This window comes from Pteropus alecto, unplaced genomic scaffold (genome assembly GCF_000325575.1).
Source record: "Pteropus alecto unplaced genomic scaffold, ASM32557v1 scaffold68, whole genome shotgun sequence".
NCBI classification, from domain to species: domain Eukaryota; kingdom Metazoa; phylum Chordata; class Mammalia; order Chiroptera; family Pteropodidae; genus Pteropus; species Pteropus alecto.
The window spans coordinates 4,407,617-4,432,056 of record NW_006441386.1 but is presented as its reverse complement, the minus strand read 5'-3'; the positions used below and the strand labels follow the sequence as shown (position 1 = coordinate 4,432,056).

Sequence of the window (24,440 nt, the reverse complement as noted above, 5' to 3'; positions counted from 1 at the left end):
TATGGAAAGACACAGAGAGCCTGTACTCTCTAATTGTGAAGCAATTAGCGACGGTATATGCAGCCTTGCAGGCTAGTGAGGCAGTGACTGGCATGGCCAAAGTGTAGTAGCACACCACTTACCCTACATAAGGTTGGTTATGCACATGAATACAGGCCCCCAAAACAGAGGTGGCCCAAACCTCTACCCTGACGAAATGGGGTACCTATCTGGAACAATGGAGTGCCATAGCTGCTAGCCCTCTGGCCATGGAATTATAGATGATTTTAGGTCCAGTTGAGTTTACCATTGACAATATACTGAATATTGCAGTTCCTACAAATTTAGAAGTGTCCCCCTACAAAGAAGGGAAGCTGCCCATACCTGCTGATGTGTAGTACACAGATAGGTCCAGAAGGGTGCAGGGAGCTAAGCAGGTAGCTATAGGGGTGCAACCAATTACTGACCACATTTGGTATGATACAGGTACAGGCCAAAGCAGCCAATGGGCTGAACTTCAGGCTGTATAGATGGTTACAGCCCATGAAGATGGCCCCTTGACTATTTGTACCGACAGTTGGGCAGTGTTCAAAGGCTTAACATTGCCTATGTGGAAATAGCAAAACTGGCAAGTGGGCCATAGTCCCTTATAGGGACAAGCCATGTGGCAAGACCTATGGGAGACAGGACATGGGAAGGACGTAACTGTGTATCATGTTACCGGTCATGTCCCTTTGGTAACTCCAGGCAATGATGAGGCAGATGCACTATTGTGTGTGCAAAGGCTTGAAAAGGCTCCTGCCACTGAAGTGGCACACTGGCTCCACAGACGATTACAGCACATGGTGCTAAAACTATGTGAACAGTGAAGCAACAGTGGAACTTTCCCCTGAAGTGGGAAGATGTCAGAGATGCCTCCACCAAATGTCTGGTGTGCAGACAGGATACGCTGCAACCTTGCCGCATGAAGCGGGAGCATGTGCAAGTACCAAGGAGAAGGGGCACATGGCAGGTAGATTACACAGAACCTCTTCCAAAAGCTCAAGGGGCAGCTTATGCCCTTACAGCAGTAGACACGACCACTGGGTTATCGTTTGCATGGCTCTCTGCGGCCACAGACCAAAAACATACTGTCCAAGCTCTCAAACGCTTATATATTTTTTATGGTAGGCTGTTAGTAGTAGAAAGTGAACAAGGGACTCATTTTACCAGGCATGAGGTCCAAACATGGGCCAAGCAAATGGATATTCAATGGAAATGGAGTGCTCCATATAATCCCCAGGCAGCAGGCATGATTGAGTGGTACAACAGGCTGTTGAAACAATGCCTATGAGTAACTGTCAATCCTCCAGGACTACAAGGTTTGATATCCTGCCTGTGGGACATGTTGCAGGTCCTGAATGAGCAACCTCGAGCGGGAGGTCCCTTCCCAGTAGAGCTGCTATTACATAGGGCCACGGCCTCAATTCAATTACAAGTGACTACTATTGAAACTTTGTTGAAACCTGGTCATGGACTCAATGGTAACATACTCCTACCTGACCCTACTTGTCTGAAAAGGGGAGAAACAGTGCAATGGACTTGGCCATGAAAAATAAAGGCTCCGTATAGCCCCACGGGGCAAGGGGATAGAGGTAAACTTGCACGTCATTCCTTGGGTAACGGCTGACTGGCCACCACAAATTACTGTGAGATATTCACAGAAGATGGATGAAGAAGAATATACCATCCTAAGGGAAACCTTTGTGTTGTTACTGGGGTCTACCATGAGTTCTCTAATATTGTGTCATACTGACACAGTGGGATCAATTCCACAAGGGAACTGGTATGGTACCAATGGCTAGGCCGCCCCCCTGAGTGGCAACAATCTTATCACAAGATAAGATGTTAGCATGTATCTTGCCTGATGTAAAAGACTTACCTGTGTGTTGGTACCATTGTCCTCCCTTTCTTTCCAACCTTAAGCCACTGGTTGATTGGGCACATACCTATGCCACAATCATGAATGTCTCACACTGTTGAGTCTACACGAAATTTCCTGTCAGCACCTCTGTAGGACTGCCCTGGCATATACATGCAGCTGATGTCACAGCATGGGATCGGCTGACCCACTGGGGGCCCCAGTCACCTGACTGTACCCTCATCCATACTAGAGTGGATACACAAAGAAGGACTTAGCATGGACCGGATAAACCCTTTCTGGAGTACTCAGTACATGATGGATGGTCATGGCTGACTAGTGAAGGGGTGGAGGTGAATAGGAGTGTGCTCCATTGTCCTGAAAGAAATAGAGAGTCCTGACTGTTAGGGTGGATGCTATGTCCCCTATGCCAAAATATAACTACTATCTCATCCACCACGCATTGGTGGACAGGAAAAAAGTATACTGGCACCCATCCAACTATGATTTTACCCCCAGGAAGCCTATGAGTATGTGGGACCCATGGATGGCCCTATACTCCCTTGAATTGGAAAGGCCATTGTACTAGGGGATGCCCATATTTGCCAGCAACTGTGTGGTAGATACTCCCATTGTACCCCACAAATTTGGACGCATATTCTTCGCAACAAGACCATACTAAATGGACCCCATAATGGTATTACCCCTTAGCCATCTTTCTGCCTGCAGCAAGTGATGTGGTAGTTGAAATACAAGTGACAGCTTGGGCAGAGCATACTGCTTGAGCCTTGAATTATATTCATAAAACCTTTGGTCTAGTAACTGATGAAGTAAATCAAATTAGAAAAGTAATATTGCAAAATTGTATGGCTTTGGATATCTTAACTGCCGCCCAAGGAGGCACTTGCGCTGTTCTCTACACTGAATGTTGTATTTATATCACAAACCACCAGCACATCTCACAAGTCTTGGCAAGTCTCTCCCAAGAAATATAGGAAGTCCAGCAGCTCACTGGGGATACACTGCAGCAGTGGTGGGCAAGCCTAATGTCCACTAGGTGTTGGGTCTTAGCTCTCCTAGGAGATGGAGCCTGCCTCCTTGTGGTGTGTTGTTGTTCCCTGTATTGTTGTTGTGGCCTGTGGATACAGAGTTCTGCCCTCCTGCAGCGGTCACTTGCCAAGCCTATTATGTGTAAGGGAAGAACCCTAAAGGGGAAGAGTGTGAGGAGAAAGAAAGATGGCTATAGTCAGGCTCCGTCCCAACATCCTTGGCAGCTAACTTCCAAGCGGAAGTGAGTCAGCATTTCTCCCCTCATGTAACCATATGTCTGGTGCGCATGTGCAGGCTTCTGTATTCTGGCAGTGTGCCACTATTGTTTAACCTGTGTATAAAAAGATGCTGCCACCTTGCTAGGCTGGCTGTGCCCTTACTAGAATAAAGAGCTATGTCGCAGTTACCTATGGCTCCCTGCATTTTCTTCCAATTGCCCAAGCTTTGTATCCTTTACCTTGGTACCTAGAATCTGCAGCAACACAAATACTTATGGATAAATTTAATGAAAAGTATACAAAAGTTTATACTAAAAACTTTAAAAGATTGCTGAGGCAACTTAAAGGAGTCTTAAATGAATGGACGTTCAATGTAAATAGCTTTAAAAACTTAAATATTGCTTATATCGCAATTTTTCCCAAATTAGTCTATAAATTCAAAATAATCCCAAGAAAAATAACATTAGTGTCTTTTGAAGAAATTGACAAGCTGATTAAAAAATTTAGATGGAGGAGACTTCTGGTTAAGATGGCATAGTGGGTAGACACTGTGTTCGCCTTCTCTCACAACCACATCAGAATGTAACTAAACTACAAAACAACCATTGGGAGTTGCTTGAGGTCTGGCTGAACAGAAGTCCTACTAGGGACATACAGAGTAGACCACCTTGAGACTTATCGGAGGGAGGTGGAGATGCAAAATCGACTGGTCCCACAACCACATGTGGCAGTTGAGAATTCAGAGAGATATCTTGGCTGCAGAAGCCCCCTGGAGGAGTGAGGGGTCCCAGCTCCACACTGACATCCCTGACCCAGGGTTCCAGTGTCAGGGGGAGATATCCCCACAATTTCTGGCTGTGAAAACCAGTGGAGATTCCGGCTGAGTGAAACAGAGGGCTGCGGAAGTCACAAACGTTTCTCTTAAAGTGCCTGCTCATGGACTTGCTCCGTGACAGACTCTCTCAGTCTGAGCTCAAGTGCTAGGGCAGCTGTTCGAGTAGTGCCAGGGACATATGGAGAGGAACTGGATTGTCTGGCTTCAGTGGGAGGGCTGGAGGAATGGCTTTCTCCCAGGCAGAAGTGCTGGCAGAAGGCATTTTTCCTTTGTTCAGTCTTACCTCACTGATGTGGGGACACAGAAGCCACCATATCTGAGCTCCATCAACCTGGCTAACACGGGTCACTCTACCCAGATGACCCCACCCCTCCCAAAGTTCAGGCCCATCCAGCTGCCTCCAGTCATTTTTCTCATACAAATGGCCTGTCTTGGCTCAAAGTTTCAAGAACCCAAACAAGCAATGTCTGCACCCTGAACCTCTTGCTGAGCAGCCCCAAGCCTGGCACTAGTGACAGCCAACCTCGGTTCATGTCTTGGCTTCCTGAGGTACCTCTAAGAACAGCATGGGTTATGGCCATCTGCAGATTGCCTGGTGACTATTGTCAGGTGACCCTTGGCAGTGCACAGACTAGAGCTGAATTTGGCCTGTGGCTAGGCCTCTCTCAAGAGACCTTTGGGCCTGCATGCCCAGTGGCCAACTTCGACTAGAGCTGGAGCACCACCTAGGACTGCATCTGCAGAGGAGAAACCCAAAAGGTAGATGGGGCAGGCACCAAAGCTGTACTGAAGTGAATCCTGTTCCGTAGGGTCAGCCCATCACTAGCTAGTCCTCACAACCAATCAGCCCATGGGTCAATCCCTCCTATTGACATGCGAACAGCAACTAAGGCTGAACTATAGCAGGAGGGCAGACACAACTCACACACCTATATCACCTGACTCAGGTGATTAAGGAAGATTGTTCCACTGGGTTCCACAGGACATCTACTATATAAGTCTACTCTACAAAAACCTGGAGACTTAGGACCCTTACCTAATACATAGAAAGAAACACAAGGAGGCAGCCAAAATGGGAATACAAAGAAACATGTCCCAAATTAAAGAACAGTACAAAGCCCCAGAAAAATAACTAAACAAAATGGAGACAAGCAATATACCAGATGCAGAGTTCAAAACACTGGTTATAAGGATGCTCAATGAACTTAAGGGAAGAGTAGATGAACTCAGTGAGAACTCTAACAAAGAGATAGAAAACATAAAAATGGAGATAGAAAACAAAAAAAAAGTCAGAAATGAAGAATGCAATAACTACAATGAAGAGTACATTAGAGAGAATCAACAAATTAGATGAAGTAGAGACCAAATCAGTGATTCAGAAGATAAGGTAGGAGAAAACACCTAATCAGAAAAGGAACAAGAAAAAATAATCCAAAAAATGAGGATACTTTAAGGGGCCTCTGAAACGTCAACTGTAGCAACATTCCCATCATAGGGACACCAGAAGGAAGAGAGACTGAGCAAGAAATCAAAAACGTATTTGAAGAAATAATGACAGAAAACTTCTCTAGCCTGGCAAAAGGAATAGACAAACCCAGAAAGCACAGAGAGCTCCAAACAAAATGAACCCAAAGAGGTCCACACCAAGATACATCATCATTAAAATGCCAAAGGTTAAAGACAAAGAGAAAAATCTTAAAAGCAGCAAGAGAAAAGCAGTTAGTTACATACAAAGGAGCTCCTATAAGACTGTCAGCTGATATCTCAGCAGAAACTTTTCAGGCCAGAGGGATGGGCAGGAAATATTCAAAGTGATGAAAAGCAAGGATCTATAACCAAGACTACTCTACCCAGCAAAGCTGTCATTAGAATCAATAAACAGGTAAAGAGCTACTCAGACCAGATAAAGTTAAAGGAGTTCATCAACATCAAATCAGTATTACAAGAAATGTTAAAGAGATTTTTTTAAGAAGAAAAAATATATATAAAATATGAATAATAAAATGGCAATAACTACATATCAACAATTACTTCAAATGTAAAAAATTTAAATGCTCTAATCAAAAAATAGGGTGTCCAAATGAATAAGAAAACAAGACCCTTACATATGTTGCCTACAAGAGACTCACTTAAAATCAAAAGACACACACAGACTGAAAGTAGAGGGATAGAAAGAGATATTTCATGAAAATGGAAATGAAGAAAAAAATCTGAAGTAGTAATACTTATACCAGAAAAAATAGACATTAAAACAAAGACTGTGATAAGAGACAAGGAAAGACCCAATAGTCCCACTTCTGGTTATTTATCCAAAGAAACCCAACATATTACTTTGAAGGGACATCTGTATCCATATATTCATTGCAGCATTATTTACAATAGCTGAGATATGGAGGCAACCTAGATGTCCATCAGGAGATAAATGAATAAAGAAGAGGTGGTACATATATAATGTACTATTACTTGACGATAGAAAAAAAATGAAATCTTGCCACTTGCTACATGGATGGAACTAGAGGGTATTGTGTTGAGTGGAGTAAGACAGAGAAAGACAAATGCAATATGACTTCATTTACATGTGGAATTTAAGGACAAACAAAACAGAAACAAACTCAGATACAGAAAATATTTTGAGAGTTGCCAGATGGAAGGGGTGTTTAGGGGCATGGGTGAAAAAGGGGAAGGGATTAAGAAGTACAAATTAGTAGTTACAAAATAGTCAGGAGAGTGTAAAGTATAGCATAAGGAATATAGTCAATGATATTGTAACAACTATGTATGGTGTCAGATGGGTTTTATCGAGGTGATCATTTTGTAAGTTGTATAAATGTCTAGTCAGTATGTTGTACACCAGAAACTAGTATAATATTGTATGCCAATTATAATTGAAAAATAAAAATATTTTTCAAAGTTTATATGAAATGTCAAAAAGTTTAGAGTAGCTAAAAGAATTTGACTTACATATCTTAATTGTAATACTTACTATAAATTTACTCTAATCATAATAGCATAGAACTAGCAAAAAAGATAGAAATGAAGATCAATAGAATGGAGGAGAGTTAAGAAATAGACCCATACATTTATGCCCAATTGGTTTTAGATAAAAGTATCAATGGAGAATATTTAGCCTTTTTGGTAAATGTTGCTGAAACAATTGGTTATTAGTATGGAAAAAAATAAACCTACCACACATCATACAAATAAAATAATTTAAATTGGATGATAGACCTGAAAATTAGATATAAAATTATATAATTTCTAAAAGGAAAACCTAGAATAAAATCTTCATGACATTGGGTTAGGCAAAAATTTCTTTCCAAAGGTACAAAAAGCATTAAAAAATTGATAAAATTGGCATCATCAAAATTTAAAACTTTTGCTTTTTTAAATAACATAGTTAAAACATAAATATACATATTTAATATATTTAATATATCAGATATTTAATATATCTGACAAAGATAAAAATGTCTTTACCTAATCCATTTATCTATCTATCACTGGTGAATTTAAGTAATAAAGGGAATTTATGGATAAGAATTTGTGCTGACTGTGTCACAAAATCGGACAGCAGACACACCAGGCCTTAGGAAGGGCAGGAACCATGGCATTTCGGCGTATTTCACGATGGACTTTTAGCGTGACGCTATTTCAACATCTCAATCAGGTATATCCAGACACCACTTCACCACCCAGTGTCTTGTTCTGGGAGAACTTAGTTGGCCTTATTTGGTCACTCGCCAAACCCTTAACCAGATAAGTGGGATAACATGATCAATCGGTCTACTGGGCCCTCAGAGAATGGCAAAAGGGTGCTTTGTTAAATAAAACTAGATTGTTACTGGGTGCCTGATATTATGCCCCATGGATGCAGCATCCAATTAATAATGGATGGCTATATTCATGTGTTTAAATACTAAAAAGTGGCCGAGGAAATAAACCTAGTTGTAGAGAGTGGTACTTATGACAACAACCAGGCAAGCTCCAACTTGTGTCCAGGGAAGAGTGGATAGGGCAAAATAACCAAAGCTAAGGAACAACCAACAATCTCAGCCAGAGTTAACTGACAGCAGGACCCCAATCATTGTTCCAGATGTCACTGTTACGCAGTTAAAGACCCAAGGGACTCCCGAAAGAGGTGACTGCCAGCTATGATTTTGAGTGCTATTGTTCCAGCTAAGTAGGCAAGGAGGTAGGGTTCCAGGTACTTCAAGAACCTGTAATGACAAAGAAATTAAGTCAGAATAGAGTGTAGTGAAAATGGCATAAAGTATTTTGGGCTTTGAAATCACGAAGACCACGGTTTTACTTTCAGCTCTTCCTTTTCCTAACCAATGAATTATTTAATCACTCTGTGTTACATATTATCAGTATTATTATGAATAATAAGAATTACATGGTGATGAAAGTGGTTCAAAACGTAGGTACTAGAGACTAGAAGCCATCTCAGAAGCATAAGTACTCTTAATTCTGGACTCTACCATCTAATGTTCTCCACATCCTGGTCATAAACAACTTGGAAATGAGATAAAATTGAGGCTGCTCATATAATATTTTGACTCGACTTGACAGAAGCTAATGAAAGCAATGACCAACAGAGCATTTTTCACTAATGATTTTTCTTCTTTTTCAATGGACAAATATTATCTAAGAGAAACAAACAACTCAGGCTTCATTATACGTATGATATAATTTTAAGCACCTAAAATTCTTTTAAGGCAGGAAGGAAAAATATTATTATGCCATGTTGCTGATATATCAACTAGTACTCCAGGCACACAATGAATTCAAGAGATAAAATTTAAAACAAGTTTTCCATTTAGTGGTATTGTGCTTTTAAAGCTAAACCATGTGGACCTGAGAAAAGAAAATGTTTAATGAAAACTTAATGTTAAATAGAACAGTAGACAGACTCTGTTCAAACTAGAGTAGGACTTAGTGGTGTCATTTATGCTTTTCCTCTGCATATTCAATGAAATAAACTAATACTAAGTAAACAAAATGTTCTCAAATGTGGGTAAATAAAATATATGTGCAATCTAAAAGAGAGGTTTCTTCTAAAAATGATTAAGAATAGAAATTGAAATTTATTTATGTATTTGTTTATTTAACACTTTTTTAGTAACTGAGACTAGATCAGAGGCCACACACTGTGAGGATAGTAAGTTTTACTGACAACAGGTATTGGTGAGGATGTGGTGAAATTGGAATCGGTGTTTGATGAAATACTACTGATGGAGATGTAAATGATGCACACACTATGGAAAACAGTCTGGCAGCTCTTCAAAAGGTTAAGCGTAGAGTTACCATCTGACCCAGCAATTCCACTCCTAGACACATACTCGAAAGAAAAAAGAACATATGTCCACGCAAAAACTTGTACGCAAATGTTCACAGCAGCATTATTCACAATACTCAAAAAATGGAAACAACCTGTGTTTATCAACTGATGAATAGACACATAAAATCTGGCATATTCATGCAATGGAATATTATTTGGCAATAATAAGGAATGTAGTACTGATGCACACTACAACATGAATGAACCTTGAGTACATTATGTCTCCTTCATAATCTCTGATGCCCTTGAAAGTAGGTTTCTTGTCTGATTCATCTCTATCAAATCTCTGAATCCTCAGAGCTCAGCCTTGAGTATAATATCTGATACGTGTATCAAACATATTGTGACATGCTGGCTTTGTAGCAGATTCTACTCTTAGGAAGCACATTGCATTAACATTCTGTTGAATGCAGGCAAAGCAACCAGTGATGGCACTAACCCTGTCAGTCAGCTGCAGAGGAGGTTAAGTTTCATCTCTCGGTCTTGATATTTTCTCCCTCATCTTATCTGTATGGGGAGAAATCAAACACTAAAGGCAGGAAGAGTAGAAAAAGGCTGACCTGAAAAACTTTGTTTTTTTTAATTATAATTTGCCTAGGATATAATTCAGTGTCTATCCTATCTTTCAACTTGAAAGTATGGGATTAATGGACTTCCCTGGTGAGTCCCAAGTTTCTGGCTCATGGAAAATTTCTCTACTCATCACCATGGTTTTGAGAAAGATTTCATGATTACAAATTATACTTAGTTACAAAAAGAACTACCAAGACCCTATGTTACTAAAATACAGAATAGTAGCTTTCTGAGAATTTCCTACAAAGAGGAAAACTTTTCCTATTAAAGAATTTATACTGAATGAGAACACAAGCCCAAATGCCAAAAGTTCTCGCAAGCAAGAGTCATTATGCCAAATCTTAAACCAAAGTCACAATTGATGTATCCTGCTCTACTCAAGTTGATTACTGCTGTAAAACTTAAACCTTGATTGCTGTATAACTTGTTAAGTTTCATTTAGTTATGTAGTGGTTCTCAAATGGTGTACTGCAAGCCATTGGTTTCATTTAATTACCCATTCAATAAATATTACTTAAAAATCCCACTATCTTATATAGAAAATTAACTCAAAGTGGGTGTGGATCATTGAGCTTAACCAAGTATAAGGTTCAATTGGTTAAGTACAACCAAGATAGAAAACCAGGTAAGATACATAAGGATATTTCCCAGATTATAGAATTATATAGGTTTGGTTGTTAGAGACGTGAAGAAACTAGGGAGCAAAGAGTTAGGAGAAAAAAAGAGTTTTAGAATTAATGAATCGGCATTCACAATGCAATTGTTACTGGAGTGAATAAAGGAGATAAAGTGGAAGAATAGGAAGTAGTGATCAGAGGGAGGGATGCTTGAAATTGAGATTTCAGAGGCGGTGTGTTGTTACTGAAAAAGATTAACCATGGAAGAGTGGCTCCAGTGTGGTGGAAGAAAGGATCATTGTAAGTAAGGAAATCAGGTCCCAAGATTCCAAGTAGTTAGACCACCACCAAACAAGGGGATATGAAGATCCAGGTAAATGATGACAAGAATAGGAATGAGAGGAAGACAGTGAATCAAATTTTCAAGAATCATTGAACAAGAGGGAGGAATGGAGGTAAGGAAGAAGAAAGAAAGGAGTCTGATCGGGGAGCAGGAGCTTCCCAGAAAAATGGTGCGGAGATGTCAGTGTGAGAAAAGAGCGACGCATTCGCCCCTGGAGGATGAGAGAGAGGGCGACCTCCACCTGAATGTGTGATCCAGAGAATATTTCAGAAAGGTTTGGGAGACATGGGAAAATGGGTGGAGTTGAGTTGTACAAGGTAATATACAAGAAAGAACCAAGAGATGATGGATGTCTGGGAAGCTTGGGTTTTCAGGAGCCACAGGGATGTGAGGCAGAGTGAGAATAGTCCCCAGACCTCCTTAAATATGGAGGCAACCAGTACAGACCACAGCACAGTGTTTAGCGATCATCTTCTCTGAGAGGATTAAACATACTACCATGTCCTTATCAAAAAGTATAATTTAGTTTTTCCACAAGTGCCTATACGAATCAGTATCATGATTTTCAAAGAGAAAATGGAGCTGAACACAGGTTTGACACTGGGCATGGCAGAGTACAATCTTATATGCATGAAGATTTCTAGTAAATGTTTAAGTTCCTCAGTATATCTCCAGTGCCTAGAAGAGAATCTGGCACGTGACGGAGGCTCAAAAATGAACAAATTAACAGAAAAGATTATGGGGGATACTGGAATATGTGAAATCTTTGCCTCAAGAGAGATGTTGAAGGAATAAACTCCTGTCATAAAGTCACCTATTTGGTGGTAAGGGCCACCAAATATACTGTGGGGCAACTGCGGGTACTTTTACAGCCCAGAGGGATGGGGTGGTTCTCCAGGAGTGATTACTGTTAAGCTGTTTAGTGTTTTGTGATTACTGTTAAGCTGTTTAGTGTTATTTTGAGTCTTTTATCCTTTCAAGTGTGCCTCAATTCCGCGCCCCCCCTCCACAAAAAATAAAAACTGCCAGTATTCAAATGTAAGTTTCAAAGACAGAAAACTTGAGATTTACTACAGTGTGTGGCTTGTGATTAGAATAATCTTCCATTGATAATTTATATATTCAGCATAAAGTACACTAAGGGCTATCTGCTTTCCATATGCCAAATATTTCTTTCCTAGGGAAAATAAAATTTACAATCCTAAATTGATCACACTCCCAGTTATCTTCTATTATTTTAGTTACATGGCATTGAGTTCTCAAAACAAACTTAATTTTCATCACATTGAATAAAAAAATACCAGCCATGCTGATCTCTTAGGAAGAAGGTACGTTGCACAAAATCAAATGGCAATATATGGCTGCTGCTCTAAAAAAGAATTGCTGCTCTAGAGAATACTCCCTTCCTAAATGGCTATAAAGGCCTCACGCTCCAGAAAAGTCAGAAGAAAAATTACCTCCCAGCTTGTGCATTTATTTTTATGGCTGCAGTTGATTGTTCCCTTCCACTCCCGCCTACAACATACCCCAGTGCCTGTCAATTCCCAGACCTAATTCTACACCAGTTTCCAAAGTCCCAACTGGGCCAGTTTGCCAAAATGACATGATACAGTTGGCTTTTGCCAGGCATCCAAGTCAAGCATTATAAAGTAAATGAGTCTATCTGTCTTTATAAGTGCATTGTGAACTTTATTGTTTAATATTAAACTTGCATCATAAAAAATGGCTCATAAATGGCTAATAAAAGCCTAGTTTACAGCTTGTAAAGTGCATCAGTACTTTACACGGGTTTGCTTAGGAAGATTTATGTGTGAGCTCTTTCTTTGTCTCCTGGTTAAAGATTATTTCCCCCCACCCCTCAAAAAAAAAAACATTAAAAATAACTATTGTAAAATGGCCTTTTGGCTGAACTCTGTGTAGTATCAAATTTGAAGCATCCAAGAAATTCAAACCCAGTGTGCTGGTGTATATAATGTCATGGGAAATGCCTGAGGTTCCAGGGAAGCCCAGGGTGGGTGGCACCTGAGGTCTCCTTGGGAGGCACAGCAAGCTCAGACAAATTGGCAGTAACCTTGACATCAAGTAATGTCTACTCAAGCCTTAATATGAAATCGAGTGTTAGTCTCCATCCTGAAGGCACAAAGAGCTTTGTGAAAAGAGCATAAAGGCCAATCCGCCAAGCCTTGAACCACAGAGGTTGGTGAGCTCCCGTCAAGAGCATTTGGAAACTCCTTTAATGAGTTCTAGGAGATGGCTTCACTAGCTCCTCCTGCCTGCCTGACTGTCTCCTCCGCTTAATGCACTTGTGATATATGTGACTGCAATCCACTCACCCCCTCCACTCTATTTCACTTTTTATTACCCATTGCACCGCTTTACCCAGGTTTATATACTTCATTATGTTCTCTGCTGTCACTTCTCTTATTTCATTTTTGATTTTTATTTTAACTCAGCGGCTGGCAGCTATGTTGCCACCATCTCTCCTGCTTCCTTGCACCCCTCTGTGCTGCCAGAGATGAAGGTCTTTCATTATGTACTCGCTTCTAACTCTTGAGACATTGGCCTAGAGGCAGTATTCTGTGATGCAATGCTCTGAATGTGGGGTGGAAACCTGTGTTCCTGCATTGGTTTTGCCACTGGGTAGCTGTGACACTTCGAGGCATTTAGTTAGCTTTTGAACAGATCAGATGTAAAAGGGAAGTGATAAAACTAAAAGACTTCCGAGGTGCAATTCTCAGTTGCCACCTCATCTACAAAATGTGGATGGGAGTTTCTCCACTTCCCACCCAAGGCTGTTATTAGGATGAAATAAGATTACGTCAGTTGAAGATCTCCAAATACTATAAAGCTCTTTCCAAACCTGCAAAATTATACTAATTATTATAGGGTAATTTCAGCACCATCCTGTCAGCATACAATTTTTTCTATTTCAAAATGAAGTAATCAAGAATTATGCACCCCTCCCCCCCAGCTTTTTTATGGAAGCAGCCCGTTTTCTCAAGAGAGGCATTCGATTACCCTTGCATTTAAAAAACTAGGAGCTAGACAGAGGAAATCAAAAAATATAAAAATAAAGAGCATAAATTCAGCTTTCACTCAGTTTTCTAAGAATACAAAGGTAACAAGTGGTTACATAAGAAATAGCACACATTAGTGCAAGAGGATTGCTTTGGGGCTTTCTTGAAGGAAAGATTTAAGCTACATCTTGGAGGCAGAAATGGCTCTTCATAATCCTAAAATAACTTTAAATGGCTTTTAATGTTAGTGATTTGGAAAGCAAGAAGTTTCTCTTTAATGAAGCACTTCATCTCTGCCAAATATTGGTATCTAGAGTTATTGGGGCCCCTCAGGGAACCATAAGAAGTTACGTCCTTCTACATCTTCATTTCTCAACATTGAAGGAAAGTCAAATCTTTCCATCATCGATTGCAGCAAATGCTATCTTAAGGTGCTTCATAGGTTGCATTATTTGTCCCCTTTGATCTGAGGAACTTCTTTCTTCAACAAAATATGGAGTTCAAATAAAAGTTTGACCACGACCAAAGGGAGAGAGAGGTCCAAGTTCAATTCTTTCCCTGGGATTCATTTACTTGAGTCTGAGATGAGACAGAGCGTTCATCTGATGATAATAAAGCTGAGAAATTGACATAAATTGTAGAGAGGGCTTTGGTGGCCTGGAGCCCCAATATTCAGATTATCCTGTTTTTCTCCAGCCATTCCAAATTATAGGGGCAAGTGACTTCTCCATTCCACTTCAGCCAGGTACAGTGGGTTTCTAGCACTTGTAATCAAAAGCATTCTCAGTAATTATTATGGTGTCACAGTTCATGAGAAGTAAGCTTCAGTCTCTCCCTCCCAACTCATTTCTGACCAATTCCTCACCTGCCACCTAGGCTCATAGTGGAGGATCACTGTGGTCTCCCTAATATCACCATACCTGCTCAACACTCTAGATGTTTGTATATTCTTTTTCCTCTGTCTGGAACATTCTCCTATGATTTGTCTATCTAAAAACCTTCAATTCTTCCCTCAAGGCTCTCTGGTCACTCTGAAACCATTACACTGTAAACTACAGGTTCATTTGCACTGAAGGTACAATTGTTTGTGTCCAATGAACACTGTCAACATGATTAGCATTGAGTTAGACACAGAGGGAAATGCAAAAGTCTGTAAGACTAACAGACACACTTCTGCCATCAAAGAGTTAATTGTCTAGTTGAGAAGTAAGATTAATTCCATGAAACAATATGAGAGAATGTACAATCAAGCTCCATTTTGGGCAGTACAGATTTTAAATGCCAAAGGAGTTGAGAGAAGGAGAAAATCCATCACAGCTGATTCTGCAAAAACTCATGGCTCACATGTACATAGCAGCTGAAAATAGTATGTTCTCACCAATTGTACTGCCACCAGCAAATTATTGAAATTTTCTCCCCACCAAGGTTAAAGGAAGAAAAAATCAGGGAGGGAGAAGAAAGTACAGGATTATAGACGTTCTCACCTAGGAGGGGAAACAGAGTAGAAATGCAAATGAGGTTGTCAAATTTTGCTTCACCTCTTTCACCAAGCAATTCCACTTCCGAGTGTTTATCCTAGAGAAATATTCTGAATGCACACAGAGTCAGCATTGTTAGTAATAGAGAAAAATTGCAAACGAGTCCATCAGTAGGAAATTGGTTGAACACATTTTGTTATAGTTGTACCATGGAATCCTATTGCAGCCATTAAAAGAGAATGGTGTGTTTCTTTATGTACTATCATGGAAACATCATCAAAATCTATTATTAAACATAAAAAAATAGCAAATTGTAGAAGCATCACTATAATATAGTTGAGTTCGTATAAAACATGAGCAGGAAATACTGTTTCTCTGTGCAACCATTCACTCATTCAGTCATTCATTTGACAATTATCTATTGGGCTCCTATTATGTGACAGGCAGTGTCTTGAGCATCCACAATGAACAAAATACAAAAGTCCTTATGCTCCCAGATTTTCCATATAGTGGAACAAGACAGACATGAAATATATAAACAAGTAAGATATGCCATATATCAGATGACAATGAGAGTGTGAAGAAAAATAAAGCAGTGTATGGGGAAAAGAAGTGCCTGAGGAGGGGACATTGCTATTTGAATAGGGTGACACAGAAAGCAGAGACCTGAAGGAGGTAAGGGTGTTGTGGATATCTAAGGTGAGCATTCCAGGTAAAGGGACTAGCCAGTGCTAAGGGTACCATGCTTGGCATAGGGCAGAGAGAGTAAACAGGGAAGCAGAAGGATATCAGACAGAGAGCGAGAGGGGGCACTTTATGTAGAGCTCTAGGGGTCCTTATGAAGACGTCAGCTTTTGTCCTGAGTGAGACGACAAGCCAAGGGAGCGTTGGGCAGAAGCGTGATATGATCTGAGTTCTGTTTCACCTGGCCACTCTGGCTGCTGTGTTGAGAACAGATTATTGGGAAGCAGAGAGACCATTTAGGAGGTGAATAAAATGATCCAGCAAGAAGTGCTGGTGACTTGGACCAGGACGATAGCAGGGGAACTGGGGAGAACTGACTGAGTTCTGACTGCATTTTTAAGGCAGGGTTAACAGGATTTAGCCACGGAGTAAGTGTGAAGTACAAAAAAAGCAGTTGCTCTCGTTTTTTGTTTTTTGTTTTTTCTGAAGCAAATGAAATAATGAAGTGGCCATTAACTGAGTTGGGAAAAACTATGGGAGGAACAGTTTTAGGGAAGGATATGTTTATAGAAAATGAGAACACAAGTGGGTGGATAATCAATATGTATTCTCCTCTATTCATTCATCTCTTTTTCTTCATACCCCAAACTGGTAGCTAAGCTCTGTAATTCCTATAGCCAGGGATTTGAGTAGGGCAGACACAGAAGTAGCCTGCTGTCCAAGAATCCTTCTTATTGTGTAAAATACATAGCAAACCTCAATGAGGAAATAGTGTGGGGTCTTTGAACAAAGGAACAAGAAAAGTCACTTGAGGGTAGAGAGCTAGAGAAAGGACATTTCCTCCAGGCTGAGGGTGAAGGGAGCAGCCTGAGGTTTCCAGATTGGGAACCAGGTCCCACTCCCCAGCAGTCCTGCAAGAGATGCAGCAGAAACTTGGAGAGGCAGCAGTGTGGGCTTGTTCCTAGGCTCTGGGTCTGCAGCCTTTGCTGAATTGCCTACCCTGAGCAGTAGGGGGCAGCAGAGAGAGCCATAATTTGGGAAGACCAAGAGGGCAAAGACAATGAGCAGTAATCTGCAGGGAACAATAACCAAAACCCTAAGGGCACCTGCCATGCTTTAAGCACGGCCTAAGACCCATCACTTGGCCCAATGCAATGACGGAACTCCAAAATGTCTGCAATTAAATTTTCTGTCAACTGGACAAGGTGAAAGGTTGGAATCCGATATTACACTGAGTTACAGAAAATTAAAAACATAATATTTCTTGAACATCTGAGTTCGTGTGGCTATATTTACACTCATTAAACAGGAAAACACTTATCAAATGATCTAAAAGAAGACAGTCCAAACTGCTTTACTCTATGAGTTACATATTGTTTGACTATTTTCCACAAAAAATTCACCTGTGGCATACTTGTGTAATTAGTATTATTTTTTATCCTCACCTCATTTTGAAGTCCAGCTGTTAAAATCCTGATAAAGACCCCTTTTAGACCAGTAATAATCCTTTTGTCATCACATTTTGCTATAACAGATTTTATCCCATGCAATAATGAAAGGTTTCTCAATAAAAGGAATATACAATCATTTTTCTTATAAATGAAACTACTTTAATACACCAGATGAGTTTACTCAATGAAGAAATTTCACTAAAGCCATTTGTCAAGTGAACATCATCCTGCATACCACACATCCTCAACAAATCTGATTTGAAAGATCCACCTGCTTTGTAAAGCTGATTATGTGTAAGTACATCATATTTTCAGACATATAGATCTATCTCAGCAATAGCTCTGTTGTAACATCATCTTGTTCTGGAGACTAAGAATCCTGAACAGGAAGGAAAGATATATCATTTGACTACAGGTAGTTGCTGCATGAATAAGTATACACGTCGATAGTATACACGTCGTTTCAAAATACGAACTGCCTCGCAATAGCTGCATTGCTGAGTAAGGCAGGAACCTAAGATCTCCTGGGCCATTTAAGGAGGGAGTAATGAGTAAACTCAGTTTCTCAGAGTCTTCATTGATGACTCAATGGCCCTTGATATCCCCAGTGGGCCCAGGGAGTCCTCCCAGGCTCGCAGACCCACACTCAACAGGAATTTGGAATGTGAAGTACTGTGATCCTCCAAGACCCCTAGAGCCCCCATCAGTATCAGTGAGCCTACCTCCAGCACAACTGGCCAATTCCCCTGGCTTCTGTGATAAGTGTTAGATCTGCAATCTGTCCAGGCTCAGGAAACCATGTGGGCCCTAACTTGGAAAGCTCCTTGTGCCAGAGTTAAACTCACTTAACTCTTCCTAATGGAAACCTTTCAAGTTGCTCCAAAGGGTACAAGATAATTTATAAACACCTGGCTGTCCTAGAGGCTGAGGAACCTTCCTCCTTTCCTGTTTTTCACAGGGTCCTTCCAAGAAGAGCTCTGATCTGTGAGTTTCAGCCCCAAAGTCTTCCCCCACTATGGCTACCAAGCTGTGCTTTTCACTGCGGGTTCGAAAATACCCTCCCTCTTTATGCTCTCCCCACTGCCCCCCACCAGTAAATCCAGTCCCTGTGCTTAGGTTATTCAAGCAGGGAGTGATCAATAAATCCAGTCTCACCTAGTCTTTGCAATACACCTCACTCAGAATCAGCTACATAATTTGTGGGGCCCAGTTCAAAATGAAAATGTGAAACCCCACATTCAAAATTTATTAAAAATTTAATACACATTAAAAATTGTTAAGAATTTAAAGACAGCACTAGTAGAGTATTAAAACAATTGGGAGCCCTTTTGGGCCCTATGAGACTGTACATGTAACATATCCATGAGGCCAGCCCTGCCTACTCCTCCTAATGAAGGCCACCTGCTCTCACACCCCTACCCCATCCAGTAATGTGATAGTAATACTTTCTTAGAGTCTCTCCTAAAAGATGTGGGCCCTGGGTCAGACCAGAGAATAACCCAGGCCCACCCAGGAAGGAGACGGTCATGAGGTAGACTGACAAAGTCATCCTCAAGCAACTGCCATGTGTAGGGAGGGAGAAGGACAAATTGCTAGGAAGGGATCTTTCATAGGGGAAAAAAATCTTTGGGGAATCATTTTAGGAGTTTAACAAGGTAGGGGAGGGAGGCAGAGTTGTCAATTACTGAGAGTAAGCAAGGCCTTTCCTGAAACTGCTCATCAACTGCAGGAAGCATCTTCCTGATTACACGGTTGAGAAAACTGAGGCTCAGACAGAATAAGACATTTGCTTAAAGTCATACATGTAGCAAGTCAGGAACAAATGAGGTGTTACTGTGTCTTTGGCTTAAGGAAAACACTTTGAGACAATTTTTTTGATATCCTCACAAAAACCTTGAATCCTTACATTTAAGTTACCCTAGTGAACAAATAATAACAACAACATGGACTACTCAATACATTTGAACTACTATTCTGTACCAGTCACAGTGCTAAGGATGTTTTACATTTACACCTCTCTCAAACACTAAGAGATGACACCGATTTCTTTCTTATTTTGCAGTGACTGAAAGGTTAAGAAAATTACTTGTAGCTCACATATCTAGTAAGAAGCAGCCATATTTCAAATGTGTATCCAGAAATAGCTGTCTCCAAGACGATTAGCCACTGGGCCCTTCTGCTCTATTTAACTGTGAGGCAAACATTCCTAGCACCAGATCAAACCTGAGAGGAAGTACATGTAGATGCAGATGAGCCTCTTTTAAGACCATGACTCTGAAAGAGTAGGAAAGGTGGTTCTGCCTACATCACAGGCAGTTATAAAACATAGTGTTCCAAATGTACAGAATTCCTAATGAGTAGTCCCACTGAGAGTTTGAATCTAAGTTAAAAACAAACGTCATTAGAATGTAAAGATGGTAAAGGTTAGAATTTTGTTAAAAGAGGCAGCAATAAGGAAACTCAAAATAGGCAGGAGAGAGCTGGTCTTGAGTCCAGGAAGTTATCACCAACTGGCTGGTGTCACTAGGGCTCTTGGTTACTTCCATTGGTTAAAATGAGCTTAATTGGAGGAAGTAATTTCTAAAGACCTAATTAAGCTCTGCAATTTTTCGAATTTCTATTCCCTATGGAAGTCTTACAAAACTTGTGTTATTGCTTATTCCTTTTTTTATTTGTTCATTTATTTGGTTGGTTTGATTCAAAGGCCTCTGGTCTTACCTTCCTGGGAAATTTTAATGATCAACTGCTAATAGCAAATAAAGACATCCACCACCTAAAACTTTGGAAAACAGGTAATATATTATCTAGCCTATGACCGCTCTGTAGCACCAAAACTTTAAGGGCCTGAAAGTCTCATTTCTATCCTAAATGTTATAATTGTGATACCATTGCATCTAGCAAGACCATTTAAACCAGGCAGATCCATTAGCAAGGCCAGGACTCAAAAAAAAAAAAAAAAAAAGCGTGGAAGAAAGAAAGAAATGGGAATAAAACACTTCCTTTGTTAATGCTAGAAAAAAAAAAAAAAGCGTGGATACCCTCATGCAGTTTTAGCCCAACATCGGCACACAGACAGCAACATTCTTCCCTTGCTCCTCGTATCCTTCTCTCTTCTTTTGCTGTTTTTGTCTTCCGAACTTTTCTTGGCTGAGTAATCCTTTTCCAGGCTCTCACTTGCCATTGGCCCTGAGCACACAGTAGGCCTCTATATTTCTGACCCTCAGAAGAATTTCTTGCCCAAGATTCTACTTGTCCTATTGGTTTCACCAGCTTCTAGCCACCCCAAGGAGCCACCCACCCCCTCCAGCTTAATCTCCCAGGATACCACTTGCTCAGGGCCTCAGAGAATTTGACCTGGCCCATTACAAGAGAGGCATGGTCTTATTGAGCATCAGGAGAACTTGGGCTTATTTCTTAACTTTACTTTTGCTTCCTCATAGAAAATTAGAGACCATAATATACTACATTAGTTTGTTTTAAAGATCAAATATAACTTGGAACTAAAATGCCAATTATTGAAAGTGATGAAAAAGAGGAAGGGAAGTAAAAAGGAGGAAGAAGGAGGGAACTCTAGAGATAAACCCTAAGAGTTAGCATACATCCAGAAAGTTACCCTACTACCATGGGTACCAAATAAGGAAAATTAGATCAGTTAAATTCACCAAAATTTGAGATCAGTCATTTTACAAAAAATGATTTTGATGAAATTAATTCAATCTGCAATTCTGATTTCTAAGCAGCAATAATAATTCCCTTGGCTAAAATCTTGTGCTTTTAGAATGGGAGGGAAGCTTATCAAGTAGGGTATCCCCCAAGAGTTCTGACTTAGATCTGTAGTTGAGCCAAGACATCTGGCAATTTCAAAAATTGAACTGGATCTTTAACAAATATAGACATGAATGTGAAGAAAATAAAATAGCTCTTCAGAATGAGCCTTAATGGGCTGCATTGCCTTTCAGAAACATTTTTAATGAGCCTCTGGACACAAAGTGATTCCAATTTGCAGTGCATTCGAGGCAAAACCAAGAGAAGAAATTACATTTGCTTTTCCACACTAGGTTGTTAAGGGTACCCAGCTGACAAGCCTTGAACACTCAACTGTGGGCAATGCTCTTCTTGGTCAGTCCCCTCACTTGCTGGGCTGGTACCGGGAAGATCCAAACACAACAGAGCCCTACGGAGCTGTTACAGACCAACAATCTACAGACAGTCCAGGCAGCAAACAAGGAGGCTTTGTCTGTGGCAGGCACCATGCTAAGCACTGGCTGGAGAAAGAAGAGGGGAAAAGGATACGAAGATGAAAGAGACACAGGACTCATAGACCAGGAGTGGGTGCTACATGCAGCCTTCTAAAGTCCAGGTCTCCATTCACCCAAGTTCTTTAGAGGACTGGCCTTTAAGAAGCAGGCCTCTGACCTTGGAACCCCTGCAGACTCTCTGACTATTAACATGTACTCCAGGTATTTCCTGAGTTTTTCAGGGAGACCTGTTCCCTGACATGTGACAACTTCACATTTGATTCTCATTTTGCTGATGCACTGAGTTGGTGCTAGTGTCTTAATGTTTACATCCTTCCACATCTTGACATAAATTTAATCTGGGTATAAAAACTTTAAGTTTGCTATGTGTGCTTTTCCACAGGTCATCAAACTTTAGAGAGACCCAATACATGACAGATTTTAAAATTCTGGGCAGATTTTATTATTATTATTATTATTATTATTACTATTATTATTATTATTATTTATGCCTACAGCACCTGGTCTTCCTTGGTGGTCTCCCATCCAAGTACTAACCAGGCCCAACCCTGCCTAGCTTCCAAGATCAGACATCGAGCTTATTCAGGGTGGCATGGCCGTAGGCCATGGACCATGGCTCCACGGGAGTGTGAACCCAGGACATTCTGCATGTAAAGCAGACATGCTAACCACTATACTATGGAACCATGTCCTCTGGGCAAATTTTAAGTCTCTTTCTCTTTAATTCTCCCATTATTTCAACAGCTCTGGTTTAGGAGTCCATCACTGGCCTCTGGCCACGCACTTACCAATAGAGATAGACTGAACTGAAGTGTCAAGATCAAAGAAAAAGAATTCTTAGGTTTTGGGCATCTTTGTAAGTTCCAGGGGAACAGCACCCTCTTTGGCAGGTCTGGGCTGAGGGCTAGTCCATAGGATTCCATTATGCAATTGGAAAGTAGGCACCCTCGGGGCAGATAGAGCTCCAAGGATCTATAGCTTGGGGAGCCTCTGGTTCTTTGGATGTCCTTAGGATAGACACACAAGTACACATCTCGGCAAGCCAAGCCTGGACTGGACTTTAGCCCCATTCAGCTCTAAGCCAAGTGTCTTCGTACAGGTCACAACCTATTCAACTGTAAGCAGTGGCCCTGTTTCAGGGAACTGCTGCCCTTCTTGGTTCCTTCCTGAACTCTTTCTCAAGCATTTCTTAAGCATTTGGTCCATTGTCAGGATGCCTCTGCCCTCCAAAATGACCTGGGCCTCTCCTCACCACTAACCTATTGCCCTACCTGGGGCATGCCTACCTATAGAACATCATCACCCATGGGCAAGCCCACCAGGCTGCCTTGCTTCCAGTCCCCTGAGATGCTAGTATTCAGGATCCTTGAAAGGTTGTTAATAATTGCTCATAACCAATGTAGTACAGTGGTCAAGAACCATGCTCTGCAATTAGACTGTCTACATTGCAATTCATGTTCCATCCTTTCTTAGTTGTATGAGTTTGAGCAAGTTTCTTAATAATATGTGCCTCAGTTACCTCTCCTATATAGCAAGGATAATAATATTAACCTTACAGTGTTGTTAGGAGGATTAACTGAGTTAGCACATGAAAAGCACTTAGAGCAGTGCCTGTTCCCATTTAATATTTAGCACTTGTTATGTGCTAAATTTTAACTATTATTATTATTATGTTCATCCAATGAAAATTGTTTTATAATAAGAGATGCCTACAGCCCAAACTGTCCTCCTATGTGCCCTCAGTATTCCTGTATGGTTGAAAATTGTTCAAAATAAAGTTTTGGGAAACCACAAAATAATTTAAGTGAGGGATATGGGTCAGCCCTTCCTGCTTTGCTATCATGCTAGGAGTGGAGTTACATGTAAACAGGTTCATATCACACATGTGTATATTTATGTGTGTACCACAGGTGCATAAACGGGACCATATTTCATGTGCTGTGGAAAGCTCCTTCTAAATTCTTTGAGCTCATTCTCCATATTTGTGATGAGCAATAATTGCATGAGACAATACATTTAGTGTGTCTGCCAGCTCTTCCCCCGCTTTCTAGGTCTCCACATGAACTCATGTTCTTCTTTTGCCCTCATCCTCCTATTTCCTTTCTCTCTCCCCATCAGCATCAGAGCAAAAGTAGGAGGGAATGATCTGCTTCTCAGAGAGGGTCAATGAAAATGTTGTGCTGGGTTTACTTTTTGACCTCAGTTATATGCTCTGTGTAATGGAGATGGAGAAGAATGTGAAGACCAGGCTGGAAGGGGTCTCATGAGTTTCATATGAGATTGTGTAGATTTAAGTGCCTGGCACTGCATTCAATAAACCTCGGTTCTTCTTTCTAGCTATGGTGCTACTTAGAAGGTTGATCCAAATCAGTTCTATTTTTTCGAAAACTCAGCACACACTGTCCTGTGTATAAACCTTTTCTGTTTGGTGTGATTTTTCTGCCTGGCATCTCTCCCCTGTTCTTCCCTACTACTCTGTGTTTTGCTGATGGCAAATCGATGGCGCATTTTTCTTAAACAGCCTGCACGTGGTATTTTACTACCGACCATGAGGGCCCCTGCCTTTTAATTACTCCTGCTGAGCCCGGCACTATATATAACACTAATGTTTCTGGGACTGCCAGCAATTAAAACCAAAAATAAATAACACGTTACAAGTTGCAAACCAGCTAGGCCCCAGTAATGCTGCGGATGG

The 24,440-nt window shown here is 40.7% G+C and overlaps 1 pseudogene; it reads right to left on the bottom strand.

Annotated features, from left to right (window-relative positions):
• Positions 1-22,233: 22,233 nt before the first annotated feature.
• LOC112485268 lies at positions 22,234-22,349 on the bottom strand (annotated as a pseudogene).
• Between the last annotated feature and the right edge of the window lie 2,091 nt (positions 22,350-24,440).